The following is a 15,012-nucleotide window of genomic DNA, read 5'->3' as shown; positions in this document are numbered from 1 at the left end:
TTCAATAATGGAGTGAGATCTCACAGCCAATAAGTGGAAGAGCAGAGATTCCTACTCAGCCTCCTTGAACTCCACATCATCTGATCTTAATTAAACTAGCAATCATCCCAGCTAACATTTATTAAGCATAGCATCTAATCGAACCAATTATATTCCTTGCTTCCCGAGCTCCAAATCTTCCTCTTTATTACTCTGTGTCTGTGTGTGTGTGTGTGTGTGTGTGTGTGTGTGTGTGTGTGTGTAGAGACAGGGCCTCACTATGCTCTGGAATTACAGATGTGAGCCACCGTGCCCAGCCTCTTTATTAATTTAAGCCATCATTTTGCTGGAACTTATACTCGAATAGCTGCCTCTGAAAAGGCATATGGAGTTGCTATTTGCCAGATATTGTGCTAAATGCTCCATGTGGATTATCTCATTAAATACACAAAACAACACTATGAGGTAAATACTCCTACCCTCCTCATTTTATAGAAGAGGAAACTGAGGCACTCACAGAGAGTTCCAGCAACTTGCCACATGTCTGTCTCATCTCTGTATCCCCAGGATAACTTAGCATGGAGCTATACTCTTAGTAGGTGTTCAATATATATATTTGTAGAGTGGATAAATACAAATAAATATCAAATCTTGAATAAAATAAACATTAAGATTCCCATTGCTTCAAACCCAGGGAGTCCTCTGGAAATGAGCTGTCTTTGGGGGGCAGAAACCTCTTTTTGCCAAGAGCTGCCCCAGTGCAAAAGCTCTGCAACCAGGAGGAGATAAACAGTCAGTTAGATAAATGCATCTCTGGTTAATTGATTTGCCTGCATGATTGGAGTGAATGGCTTGATATGCAGGGTTTAATTATTCCAATGAAACCTCCACTTAATTGAAAGGGCTTCTAGCAAAAAAAGGGAAAGAGATTATTTAAAAGGACAATCTACTGCCCATGAGAAAGGACTGAGGAGACATGGATACATGCCCGGACTCCAGCTATACTCAGTGTTTACAGCCCTGAAATGAAAGCTTGATGGAAAAGAGCCAGAATCATCCCTTCATGTACCACCTGCCCCATCCCCTTCATTCCTACAAAGAGGGCACTTGCAGAAGCAGCTAGAAAATTCCCCCTGCAAGACGATTCCCTGGTATCCCAGTTAACTTTTTAACCTCTGTCTATCTCAGCTCATTCAACCAAAATTCTGAGATGATATTATTTCCCATCAATTAACATGTGTTGAACAATCAGCAGAGCTTCACTGGTACATATTTTGAAAGTAGCAATTATTTTAAATTTGCTGTGGTGTGGCAGGCATTGCCAGCTGCTGGCCCAATAGCCATTCTCTCTTACTTATTAACAGATCACCAATTTTGTCTGGGGGCATTACTGTACCCATCCAAAAACCTGTATTTCCAGCATCCCTTGCAGCTAGGTGGCTATTTGACACCACTCTGGCCAGTGAGATGTAGGTGGAAGTTTCTGGATGAGACATACAGGAAGGCTCTTTAAAAGGAGGCAGATTTCAGATGAGAAGAGCCCTTTACTTGTTCTTCTCTTCCTACCTGGAATGTGGGTGTGATGCCTGGAGGCATAGCTGCTATTTTGTGACCATGAAGATAAGGCCATGCTCTAAGGATGACTGACTAGGATGCTACAAGAACCTCAGGTCATTGATGGCAGCTCTGGACAGCTAACCTTTGAGTTCTTGGTCCATTAGAAGAGTAAAATCCCTAGCAGGCAGAAAATCTGATTCAGTTTCTATTATTTGCAGCTGCAAACAGTCCTAACAGATACAAGTGCCACACACAACCCACACTTTCTAAGTCATATTGGTCCTGGCCACAGATCTCTGAGCACTGAAATCAGAGCAACTCTCTTATCGATCTATTCCTTCCCATTCCTTTCTCCTAGAGACAAAACCAGAGTTGGCAAGTGATCAACAAGAACTAAGTATTTAATACCATCCATGTCTAAAGTGCTGCGGCAGACAGACACAAATGGTGCGGCTCTGAGGGGTGAGCAGTACCACGAGGTGATAAGGATCGCCCAGGAAATTGTAACTCAGGGACGACACCCTCAGCCATTGGTTTAGCCATTCCCAGCTTTCAGCGTGTAGGCAGGACGATTTATCTCACCTGCCTGCTGTGGCACTTTGAATCCCCAGAACGCCCCTCACTGTGCAGTCAATGCCGTCACTTCTCCAGCCTCTGCCTTATCCCCTGGGCTGCATCTCCCCCCGCATCAGCTCTCACTCTTCCGTATACACCCAACCTCCTCCCCATGTCACGTCACAGCCGAGCTTCCTGGTCACCGTCCCCGGCAAGGCCTAGCCCCTCAATCCAGAGCACTGCCCGCCACCCCAAGCATCCCCTTGGGCACCAGCCTGCCTCTAATATTCACACCTGAAGCTCCCCAAGGGGCAACATCATTTTTAGCTGACTCAGGCAAAGGGCCAATGGTTCCTGAAGATGAAAATGTCTCATCTTGATAGCTTTTTAGGAAAGGCGAGAGCATCAGTAGGAAGTTAGAAGGGGCTCGTGTGCCCTGAACCCAGAGACCAAGGGCACCACCACACATCATCCCCCAGCCCCCCGGAATAAATCCACGCTTATTCTGCAGTGGCTTCAGATCTGTACCAAGACCATGAAATGTGGAAGGGCACACACCCCTTGTATTCCCAAAGGACACTGCTTCCTGGGTCTCCTTTTTTCTAACATCACTGCAGAAAAGCTTTTGATAGAAGCCCAATTAGGAGTGACAGATTTAAATTGTTCTGAAATGCACATCAATTCATCACGTCCACTTTTTATGAGCATTGGCCCCATCTGGATTTCAGGTCTGTGCACAGGGCTGATTGACAGCTCTGATGGCCACCAGGAACCATGACAGGACCACTCAGCCAGACCCAAATCCCAGAGTGAGGTCACCCTCTCGGACTCCTGTCAAGTCAGGCTTGCTATAGGACTGGCTGGGGGGAAACCCTGGCCTTGATAATGAAATACGCTTCTCTCCTGCTGTTGCCTTTGAAGCCTGGTCAGCAAATCTGCCTTCCCCACAGGAGACTGATAAGCAGTTGCGACCACCAGCTGATTCCAATTCAAGACCTCTCTGTGCTTTCAAGGATGGGCTCTTGGCTTCACCTGTGCACTGGATGGAATTTGTTTCATTGCTGTGTTCTTCAGTGTCCTGGCTGTCATTTTATTGTCTGGGTTGGAAGCAACTCGGGGAGCCCATTGTCCCTCTTTGGGTTCTCCATGTCAGTGTCATGACTTGTTTGGGCCATGCTATCCAGTGTGGAGTAGGTTTTTAATAAATATTTGCTGAATTGAGTGCTCTGAAATTTTATGATAAAAACATTCCGTGGTCACAGAATTACATTCAGTATCAGTCCACCAAGAAGAATGCAGTGAGCTTAAGTGCTGTGATGGGCCCGGACGGCCACTCTGCAGTTTCGTCTAACTGCTCCAGCGGAGTGAAGACCCTCCCTTCATGTCACCTGTGTGCTGGGCACAGAACAAAATTCTGTACCACGTCTTTTTTAAATTTTTAATTGTTTTTACAGATGGGGTCTTGCTCTGTTATCCAGGCTGGAGTGCAGTGGCATGATCATAGCTCACTGCAGCCTCCAACTCCTGGGCTCAAGTGATCCTCCCAGCATCGCCTCCCAGAGCACTGGTATTACAGGAGCACACCACCACCCCTGGATAACTTTGTTTTTTAAGAGATGGAGGTCTCCCTATGTTGCCCAGGCTGGTCTTGAACTCCTGGCTTCAAGGAATCCTCCTGCCTCGGCCTCCCAAAGTGCTGGGATTTCAGGCATGAGGCAGCCTTCTGGGCCCAGTTTGTGCTTCTTACCCTCTTTTGCCCTTGCTGGTTCCTACACCTGTTGTGAATTCCCTGGAGGAGGCCTCATGTGTACCCATCGGCGCCTTTCCAGCACGGCGCCTGGCCCTCCTTTGTAGAGTGACTGAATAAACAAGTCTTCCAGCGTTTAGCAAGGAGACTTGACACAAAAGCAACGGCAAGGTGGGATACAGAGCCTGTGTTTTTGTGCATCCATTAAATTCGGGAGGAGGAGAGGTGGGAGGAAAGTGTGTTACTCTTTGGTTTTGGGAATTCAAGAGACAGTTTGGAAGGCGTAAAATCAGACACGGGACAGGCACTGCCGCAGACTTGGCCATTAGCAAGCAAAACCCTGCCCCTGGGAGCCCTTGGGGCTGGCATGTGAATGTGTGGGGTGGGTCCAGCGCCCCGAGAATCTTCTCAATGAGAGTTGGGCCCTTGAGTTTTATAGAAAAGGTCACCAGGATCATCAAATGAGTCCCACTCGGAGAGTGGCCAAGAACCAGAGGTGGAAGAGTCTGTGGGAGTCACAGTCAGACCTTAAATCTTCCTCATTATCTTCTCATCTCACTCGGCTGGCACTAGAACCCCCAAGGAGCCTGCGACAGGGTTAGGCCAGGCCGAGCCGGATGCCTTTGGATGTCAACCCCGGGTAAGTCCGCAAAGCATGGTAATGAGGATATTCCAGAGAGACTGCGAGGGGTCCCACTCACTCACTCACTTGCACATTCTGACTCGCGCATTCACTCCCACTCACTAGTTCCCTCATTCATTTACTCATTCATTTACTCACTCACCCATCCACTCACTCACTCATTCATTTACTGATCCACTCGCTCACTCACCCATGCACTCATTCACTCACTCATTCATCCACTCACACATCCACTTGCTTGCACATTTACTCACTCATTCACTCACTCATCCACTCATTCACTCACTCACTAACTCATTTACTCGCTCATCCACTCACTCATTCACTCACACATCCATTCACTCGCTCATCCACTCACTCATTCACTCACACATCCATTCACTCATTCATCCATTCACTCATTCATCCATTCACTCACTGACTCACTCATCCATTCACTCACTCACTCACTCACTCATTCACTCACTCACTCACTCATTCACTCACTCACTCATTCACCCACTCACTCACTTGTCCATTCACTCACGCATCTACTCACTTATCCACTGACTCACTCATGCATTCACTCACCCATTCACTCATTCACTCACTCACTCATCCACTCACTCATCCATTCACTCACTCTCATTCATTCACTCACTCATCCACTCATTCACTCATGCATTCACTCATTCACTCACTCACTCATTCACTCACTCACCCATTCACTCACTCATCCACTCATTCATTCACTCACTTATCCATTCGCTGATTCACTCACTCTTGCACTCACTCATGCATTCACTCATCCATTCGCTCACTCATTCATCCCTCACTCACTCATTCTCTCACTCACTCACACATTCACTCACTCATTCATTCACTCAATCATTTACTCATTAATCCACACACTCACTCATCCATTCACTCAATCACTCATCCACTCATTCATTCACTCATCTGCTCATTCATTAATTCATTTACTCATTCATTCATTTGCTCACTCACTCACTGACTCACTCACTAGATTCAAAAAGCATTCCTAGATGCAGAAGGCAAAAAAATGGAAGAAACTTTGACTGTGAGAAGATTCGGGGAACGAAAAATGGTAAGTAAGAATATGCCACACATGACAAATACAGGAGGTTCAGAGATGAGAAAAAGAGGCAGGGAAAGAGAAACTCGGAAGAAAGATGGTGAAAACGGCCCCCAGACTCATTGGAAGAAGAAAGAAGTGGCAAGAAAGACTGGGGCTGAGGAGCAGTGAGAAGGAGATTGGAGGAAAGAAGGCAACCTGGATCCCAGCCCAGTCTGGACCGTATTTTAAAGTCAAGCATTAGCTCAGAGAATGCAAATCAGAACTACAGCAGAGTGATTTACCAAGGGAATGCAGCGTGATCACTCGGGTCACTACCTGCAGCTCAAATGAAGTTATCTCCAGGGCCCAGAGCTGGCCCTGGCCGCATCACAAGCTTCCTTTGAGAGTCAGCAGGCAGCGGGACACACACCAGGCACCCGCCGCTGCCTTCTGCATTTATAAGACACTCAGGAAATACACTTAGAATCGACACAGCGATCAATTTAAAATGCATTTCTAGTTGTGGGGCCATCTATTTTATGAAATACCCTGCAAACGGATAAATGCAGCAATGCTTCGAAACACATGCCCAGGTGTTTGAAAGTACCTTTGCCAACTTTTTCCATCAGCTAGAAGGTTGGTATTTTTTTTTTAAACGCAGATTTCAGGTTTTCTTCCATCGTGACAGGGATGTGGTGGTGGAGGCTTCTGCCTCTAGCTTTCTAATCCTCCCATTCTCATCCCAGGATCCACCAAGAGGTGCAGTCAGGGCAAGTCGCCTCAACCACAGCAGAAGAGCCCAGGGTGGGGTTTGCATGTCTTTCCCTGGAGCTTCACAGGGCTCCCAGCTCTTCCTTCTAGAAAGGTCTTCAGGTCTGGTCAGCCCAAGTTTCAGGAAGCAGCTTTTTTTTTTTTTTTTTTTTTTTGGCATGGTGGCTCACGCCTGTAATCTCAGCACTCTGGGAGGCCGAGGCGGGCGGATCACCTGAGGTCAGGAGTTCACGACCAGCCTGGCTAACATGGTGAAACCCCATTTCTACTAAAAATGCAAAATACTAGCTGGGCATCGTGGCAGGTGCCTGTAATCCCAGCTACTAGGGAGGCCGAGGCAGAATTGCTTGAACCCGAGAGGTGGAGGTTGCAGTGAGCCGAAATTGTACCATTGCACTCCAGCTTGGGCAACAAGAGCGAAACTCCTTTTCAAAAAAAAAAGACACTTTAAATTTTGTGTGTGTGTGTGTGTGTGGCAGGGTCTTACTCTGCCACCCAGGCTGGAGTGCAGTGGTGCAATCAGAGCTCACTGCAGCCTTGACCTCCTGGGCCCAAGTCATCCTCCCACCTCAAGCCTCCCCCAGGAGCTGGGACTGCAGATGTACACCACCACACCCAGCTACTTCTTAAATTTTTGTATTTTAAAGATGGGGGTCTTACTACGTTGTCCAGGTTGGTGTTGAACTCCTGGTCTCAAGCCTCAGCTTCCCCAAATGCTGGGATTGCAGGCATGAGCCACCATGCCCTGCCAGATCTGGGTTTTATTTAGGTCTTGGACTTCCTTATTTTAACCCAAGGTGTTCAAGGCTTGAGGTCAACATGCACTTTCTCATCTATCAGGCTCAGTGGGCAGATTTCCAGGCAGCAGAAGAAAAAGAAGTGGGGTGGTTTTTGAGGGCTAGGCTTGAGTGACTTTGTTAAAATGAGAGTCTCTGAGGATGCCTTCTGTTGTAGATTTAGAGAGTTGGGTGGCCAGGGTTCCACAGGCTGGGAACCCACAAATAAGGAAGCCATAACTCCTGCACTCGGGAGGTTCAAATATTGTATGTTGTACTTGTTGGTGTGAAGTGACATTGTTCCCTCCAAAAAGGGGTGTAGAGGAAAGGATTGCAGGAATTCTAATCAAACAAAAAGGAAGTCAAACAAACAAACAAACAAACAAACAAACCAAAATCTTTGCATAAAGAGATAAAAACGGCAGTTCCCCTCTGTGTTCTAGTAGGAAGGATGTGGTCCTGCAGTTAGAGAGCCCTGGGTTTAAACTTCAGTTCTGCCATTTGTTGCTGTGTGGCCTGGGGCATGTTACTTACCCTCTCTGAGCCCCCTTTTATTGGATGAGTAGCACTAACTTCTTTTTTTTTTTTTTTTTTTTTTTTTAGATGGAGTCTGGTTCTGTCGCCCAGGCTGGAGTGCAGTGGCACTATCTTGGTTTACTGTAACCTCTTCCTCCTGAGCTCAAGTGATCCTCCCACTTCAGCCTCTGGAGTAGCTGGGATGACAGGCATGTGCCACTGTGCCTGGTTATTTATTTATTTATTTATTTATTTATTTATTTTTGTATTTTTCGTAGAGAATGGGTTTCGCCATGATGGCCAGCCTGGTCTTGAACTCTTGGCTGCAAGTGATCCACTGGCCTCAGCCTCCTAAAGTGCTGGGATTCCAGGCATGAGCCACCGCTCCTGACCACGAGTAGCACTAACATCTTAAGGCTACTGTGGCACGTACAGTGGGCAATGCTACTTAGCTACTCAGCCCACCCCTGTCAGAAGCTAGCAGCAAACTCAGGATAGAAACAAGAAGTTACAACCTACTCTTCCTGTCAATTACCTCCATTCCAAGCAGAATTTAGAGAAAAAGTTCAAAGATTTACCCTCAGACCTTCTGTCTGGGTTTCCGATTGGAAACTCATCCAGCCGGTGGTGTTGGCATCTTTCTGTGTCTTCCAGGTTCCTCTGGGCAGGGACACACCTCATATTTCCTTGTATACCCTGGCTTAGCAAGTGTCTTCTATAAATCGGCATTTCATACTCATCAAGTGATTGGTGTCCAGCGGCCAAACGCTGGCTTTCTTTCAGTCATTACAGCTTCTTCTCTTCAGCTGATCAGTCCTCTACCTCCCCACGTGTGGGGAGAGCTTTCACCGTGACTGCTTCCCGGTGCCTGCTGTTCCCACCTAGATGGTTCCGCTGTGCCTGCAGTTTGGAGGTACGTGCCAATCCATCTTGCACTCCCTATCACTTATGGGTTAGAAGCCTAGCATAGATGGCCCTCTGATTTCTAACCTGCAGGGTGCAAACTGTCTTTACCTGGTGAAATGCCGACAGGCCAGCTGGCCGTATGTCCCACCAGGAGAGCTCTTCATTTGCCAGTGTCCCCAAACATCAGTGTTATGGCAGCAACAAACATATCTGCCACCTGCTCCCACCCTGGGCAATTTCCAGACTCCGAAGGGCCTTCTTCACCATCAAAGCCAGTCTATTCTGCTGGGCACCATGGCTCGTGCTTGTAATCCTAGCACTTTGGGAGGCTGAGGCGGGAGGATTGCTTGAGCCCAGGAGTTCAAGACCAGCTTGGGCAACATAGTGAGGCCCTATCTCTACAAAAAAATAAAAAAATTAGCTGGGTGTGGTGGCATGTGCCTGTAGTTCTAGCTATTTGGGAGGCTGAGGCAGGAGGATCACTTGAGACTGGGAGTTTGAGACCAGCCTGGGCAACATAGTGAGACCTTGTCTCTACAAAAAAAAAAAAAAAAAAGTAGGCAGGCATGGTGGTATGCACCTGTGGTCTCAGCTACTCAGGAGACTGAGGTGGGAGGATCACTTGGGTCCAGGAGGTGGAGGCTGCAGTGAGCCGTGATTGCATCACTAGACTTCAGCCTGGGTGACAGAGCCAGATCCTGTCTCAAAAACAAGAAAGTCCATTCTGTCCACCGGGGTGTTTCTGGAGTTCAATCATGTTTGTGGGATATTGATAACCCCATACCAGTCATCATTTTTTGGGATGATACTCGTCACTCTCTCATTGTGTAAGGGAATGAAGGGTGTATGGTAACTTCTTTACCAGTTGACCTTCAGAGGACACATTCCCGGACAACCAGGGTACAATATCTCTGTGCACTGGGTGTCTGCACACAGTGGGCACTCAGTCAACCTGAGAGCAGGACGACAGAATGTCTCAGTAACCAAACCCACTTGCTAGACATGCAGGCGGACATTGACAGCCTCGGAGGGGAGACCGCCATGGTGCAGGAGAGCTGGGAAGCCCCCATCTCATGTTTTAGATGGTCATGCTTGGGCAGTCTGTGACCTCACCAGGATTACTCTAGGCTGTGGCTGGGCTTCCGGGAAGGAAAATGAATAATTAAGACACTGGAGATGGAAAACTTCAGAACACAATAGAGATTTTTAGTCTTAACCAGACAGGAAAATAAGTGTCTCAGGCTAGGTACAGTGGCTCACACCTCTAATCCCAGCAGTTTGGGAGGCCAAGGCGGGTGGATAGCTTGAGTCCAGGAGTTTGAGACCAGCCTGAGCAGCACAGGGAGACCCTGTCTCTTCCAAAAATACAAAAACAAGTTGGGTGTGGTGGTGCACACCTGTAGTCCCAGCTACTTGAGGAGGCTGAGGCGGGAGGATCGCTTGAGCCCGGGTGGTTAAAGCTGCAGCAAACCATGATTGCACCACTGCACTCCAGCCTCGGTGACAGAGCAAGATCTTGTCTCAATAAAATACAATAAAAATACAATAAAAGCAGCTTCTCAATATTGAAGCACATTTGCCCATTCCAGAAAGGGTTCTCGAGAGACCTCCAAAGAGTAGACCCACCACCTCTCAATCCCCAGGAACTGACGACCCAGTGGGGCAGTTTCCAGATTCCTGGTTTGTCTGATTTCGCCTTTTACTACGTGTCTTTTGTTTTTGATTTTTTGTTGAGATGAAGTTCGCCCAAGCTGCAGTGCAGTGGCGCCACCTCGGTTCACTGTAACCTCTGCCTCCTGGGTTCAAGTGATTCTCCTGCCTCAGCCTCCTGAGTAGCTGGGATTACAGGTGCACGCCACCACGCCCAGCTAATTTTTGTATTTTTTAGTAGAGACAGTGTTTCACCATGTTGGCCAGGCTGGTCTTGAACTCCTGACCTCAAGTGATCCACCTGCCTTGGCCTCCCAAAGTGCTGGGATTATAGGCGTGAGCCACCACGCCTGGCCTCTGCTGTGTGTCTTATGGTAACATCACCATTTACAGGAGGCATTTCTAGAAGAATAAAGCATGAAGCCTATATCCGGCGCTCTTATTATTACAATTATTATAACAATGAGTGTCTCCATCTGAGGTTAGGCGGGCACAGAAATGGAATTCAAACCAGTCGGATTTCCTATCTCGGAGAATTCTGCCAAAGAGATGCCAGGGGAGCCCCTGTGTTAGAGCGCATTAATTGAGCACCACTATGTTGGGAGCAAAATAGGTTTGTGCATCCAATTAAATGTGGGGCATCTGAGAGGGAGAAAGATGGAGAGACAGCAGGATTCAGAAAGGGTCTCTTATAATTAACTACAAAATAAATAGCTCTCTCATGGAATGGGGCCCTCTCTGTTCCCGCCACCCCTGCAGCCCACGTTTCAATTAGCTCTGTGTTATTCGGGTCCCCTATTACTCCAGATAACTCAGGACTGGCTCTAATTAATTGTTACAATGTACTCAGGAGCAGAGCCAAGCTGCAGCTGGGGAAGGCTGGTTGAAGCTGCTCTTTTCCTCTAACCGGCCTCCTGGAAGGGCTGCTCCTGGCTTGGAGCTCCACTTTCACCAATAAGACAGAGCTGTCCTGTGGGATGATGAGGGAGAGGGGCTGAGATACTTGGAGTCTGCTTTGTTTGCTGCATTTGGTGCTGAGTAAGGTATCCCCTTTTCTCTCTGCCCCGCTCCCTTCTCAGTCCCTGAAGCCCTGAACCCTTCGTGCCAGTGACATTTAAAAAAGACATCAGGCCAGGCGCAGTGGCTCATGCCTGTAATCCCAGAACTTTGGGAGATGGAGATGGGTGTATCACTTGAGGTCAGGAGTTCGAGACCAGCCTGGCCAACACGGTGAAACCCCATCTCTGTTAAAAATAAAAAAAATTAGCCAGGCGTGGTGGCGGGCGCCTGTTGTCCCAGCTACTCGGGAGGCTGAGGCAGGAGAATGGAGTGAACCCAGGAGGCGGAGTTTGCAGTGAGCCGAGATCGTGCCATTGCACTCCAGCCTGGGTGAGAGAGTGAGACTCCGTCTAAAAAAAAAAACAAAAAACACCAATAACAAATATTAGCCAGTCGCGGTGGCATGTGCCTGCAATCCCAGTTACCGGGAGGCTGAGGCAGGAGAAGCACTTGAACCCAGGAGGCAGAGGTTGCAGTGAGCCGAGATGGCACTACTGCACTCCAGCCTGGGCGACAAGAGCAAAACTCCGTCTCAAACAAACAAACAAACAAACAAGCAAACAAAAACCCCATAGAAATTAGCTGGGCGTTGTGGCGGGCCCCTGTAATCCCAGTTACTTGGGAGGCTGAGGCAGGAGAATCACTTGAACCCGGGAGGCAGAGGTTGTAGTGAGCTGAGATTGCGCCACTGCACTCCATCCTGGGCAGCAGAGTAAAACTGTCTAAAAAAAAAAAAAAAGACATCTTATCCATAGAATGGAATATTATTCATCCATACAAAGGCATGAAGAAGCACTTCTGCTTGCTACGGCACAGATGAGCTCAGTGAAGGAAGCCAGACACAAAACGCCACACATCATAAGATGCCATTTAGATGAAATGCCCAGAATAGGCAAATCCATAGAGACAGAAGGCAGGCTGGCGGGTACCAGGGGCTGCGGGGAGGCAGGGATGGAGAAGGGAGTGAGTGTCAATGAGGACAAGGTTTCCTTTTGTGGTGATGAAAGTGTCTTAGAGCTGGATAGAAGTGGGTGTTGCATAGCATTGTGAATGTACTAGACACCACCAGATTATTGATTTTTAAAATGGTGACTTTTATGTTATATGAATCTTACCTCAATAAATAAATAGAAACAGGCTGGGTGCAGTGGCTCACGCCTGTAGTCCCAGCACTTTGGGAGGCTGAGGCAGGAGGATTACTTGAGCCCAGGAGTCTGAGACCAGTCTGGGCAACATAGCAAGACCCCATCTCGGGAAAAAGTAAAAAGATTAGGCAGGCATGTGGGGCGCGTCTATAGTCTCAGCTACTCAGGAGACTGAGGCGGGAGGATTGCTTGACCCAGGAGTCTCAGGCTGCAGTGAGCTACGATCGCACCATTGCACTCTAGCCTGGGCGACAGAGAAAGACCCTGTCTCAAAACCAAACTAAACTAAAATAAAAACAGCTACAATTTTTTGAGCCTAGGTGAGCAGGGGCCAGGCCCCAAACCCTCAGTGACTCGAAGCCCCAAACAGCCTGGGCAGGAAGCTACGATCATCTCTGGTGAAGACCTGAGACTTCCCAGTCTGGGGGAGGGGACACCAAGGGATGAGACAGGTTATGGGGAAGCTGGGACTTGAGCCCTGCGGGGAGGCCGTGTGCTTGTCATGGGAGACGACAGTTCACGGGGGAATTGCAGGAATGACTTTTTTTATTTTTATTTTTTTTGAGACAGAGTCTCGCTCTGTCACCAGGCTAGAGTGCAGTGGCATGATCTTGGCTCACTACAACCTCTGCCTCCTGGGCTCAAGTGATCCTCCTGCCTCAGCCTCCCGAGTAGCTGGGATTACAGGTTCATGCCACCACGCCCGGCTAATTTTTTTTTGTATTTTTAGTAGAGACAGGGTTTCATCGTGTTGGCCAGGATGGTCTCGATCTCCTGACCTTGTGATCCACCCACTTCGGCCTCCCAAAGTGCTGGGATTACAGGCATAAGCCACCGTGCCCAGCCCTGCATTCTTTTTTTTTTTTGAGACAGAGTCTTACTCTGTCGCCAGGCTGGAGTGCAATGGTGCGATCTCGGCTCACTGGAAGTGTAATGGTGTGATCTCGGCTCACTGCAAGCTCCGCCTCCTGGGCTCAAGTGATTCTCCTGCCTCAGCCTCCCGAGTAGCTGGGACTACAGGCACCCGCCACCATGTCCTAATTTTTGTATTTTTAGCAGAGATGGGGTTTCACCATGTTGGCCAGGATGGTCTCGATCTCCTGACCTTGTGATCTGCACTTACAGGACGCTGGGTCAAGGAAAAGACAAGATAGAAGCAGAGGCGGAGAAAGATGGTGAGGTGAGTGGGAGAAGAGGGGACGGCGGGACCGGGGCCTTGTGACAGAAAAGGGAACAAGAAGTCAGGGTTTTACGTTGTACCCACAGGTGCAGAGCTGAGAAAAGGAAAGAGAAATGAAGAACGGCAACTCGGAGGAAGGAGATGGTGGGGGTGGCGCAGGCACCGGGTACAGGGTGAGAAAGTGAGAGGGCGGTCCGGCCAGGGGGTGGGGGTGCTGCAACCATCTCAGGTCACGTTCCTTCTCCTGAGAGCTCCCGGGACTGCAGGCAACTTGTTCAAGAATTTGAGTAATTTCCCGGAGGCCGGCTCACCTGTTTCCAACCCACCAGTGATCTTGAAACTTAAAAATACTCAGATTCACACTTTCCGCCTATCCATGCAAGGTAAGATGAGCCAAACACATCTCGAAATGCACCGATTTTTCTTCTTCTAAGGGGGCAGACTCCTGTGGTGTGCCCCCACCCTCTCTTTTAATGCCTCTATTGTGTAAAAATGTCTTTAAATAAATTTGTCAGGCTTGGAGCCTGGGGTGGCCATTTCTTTTCACTCTCTCTACTATAATCCAAGACCAGCAAACGTGAGACCACGTTTTTCCAATGGCTTATGCCTCCCCCACCCCAGCGGTGACGGAAATACGTTCCCCAGCAACAGCGAGACGACCCTGGGATTCTGCAGGCGCAGACATCCTCTGTACCCTCCCGTCATGTAAGTGCGAGATGACAAATGAGATGCAAACAGGGAAGTCTTTCTTATGTTTGCGCCAAAGGATACAACCCCCAATAATGAAATAAGGCACCCGTCAAAACTGCACCCAGAAACGGTCGATCGGTATGGACGTGAGGCTGTTACGAATGTGTTTCCTTAGCAGCGGAGAGGGGGTGACTGGCTGCTCTCTGATCATTGGTCTCTTCTTCCCTGTATGCAGGGAGCTCTGAAGGAGCCCACTTAGGAAGGCAGGCTTTAAGGTGACAGGACAGTGTTGCAGGTGAGGCTCCACTCGCCAGTCAGTGGTGGCTGGGGGTCACCCCCAAATCTCCGCACCCATGGCTGTTAGAGGGACATTACACAGTGCATGAACTAGAGACACCAAGAGCCTATCATTCTGTTTCACGTTTTAAAGGAGGCCTCTGAGGACCAGCTAACATTTTCAAACCACTTAAGTGAGCGAAGCCCCCAAAAGGCCATAGTCTCCCGTAAGCAAAAGTTACTAAGGGGCTGCCGAGGGTCTTCAAACCCGCAGGACTTAAGAAATTCCCGAAGTGTTTCACCAGGAATTGAGGAATCTACTCGGATCCCTTTCAGGGATCCCAGAGGGAGGGGAACTTCCCCTTTGGGGTCCTCAGTCCTACTGTCTCTTTGGGAAGCTCCTTGCCCCATAATCGCCTGGTTTGTCCTCCAGTGTTTGTGGGCAGGGCCTGGGCCTTGGGTGCCCTGGTGGACACCAGCGAGCCACAGGCTCATTTCTTAGCAT

The 15,012-nt window shown here is 48.6% G+C and overlaps 1 protein-coding gene across 7 annotated transcripts in view; it reads right to left on the bottom strand.

Moving 5' to 3' along the window:
• Window positions 1-15,012, bottom strand: part of LOC105483390 (caspase recruitment domain family member 11) — a 180,405-nt gene that overhangs the window by 61,583 nt on the left and 103,810 nt on the right. The gene's annotated exons all lie outside the window — the stretch shown is intronic.

The sequence above is a fragment of the Macaca nemestrina genome, chromosome 4 (assembly GCF_043159975.1).
Source record: "Macaca nemestrina isolate mMacNem1 chromosome 4, mMacNem.hap1, whole genome shotgun sequence".
In the NCBI taxonomy this organism is placed as follows: Eukaryota; Metazoa; Chordata; class Mammalia; order Primates; family Cercopithecidae; genus Macaca; species Macaca nemestrina.
The sequence above is the reverse complement of the archived record's forward strand: the minus strand, read 5'-3'. Positions and strand labels throughout refer to the sequence as shown.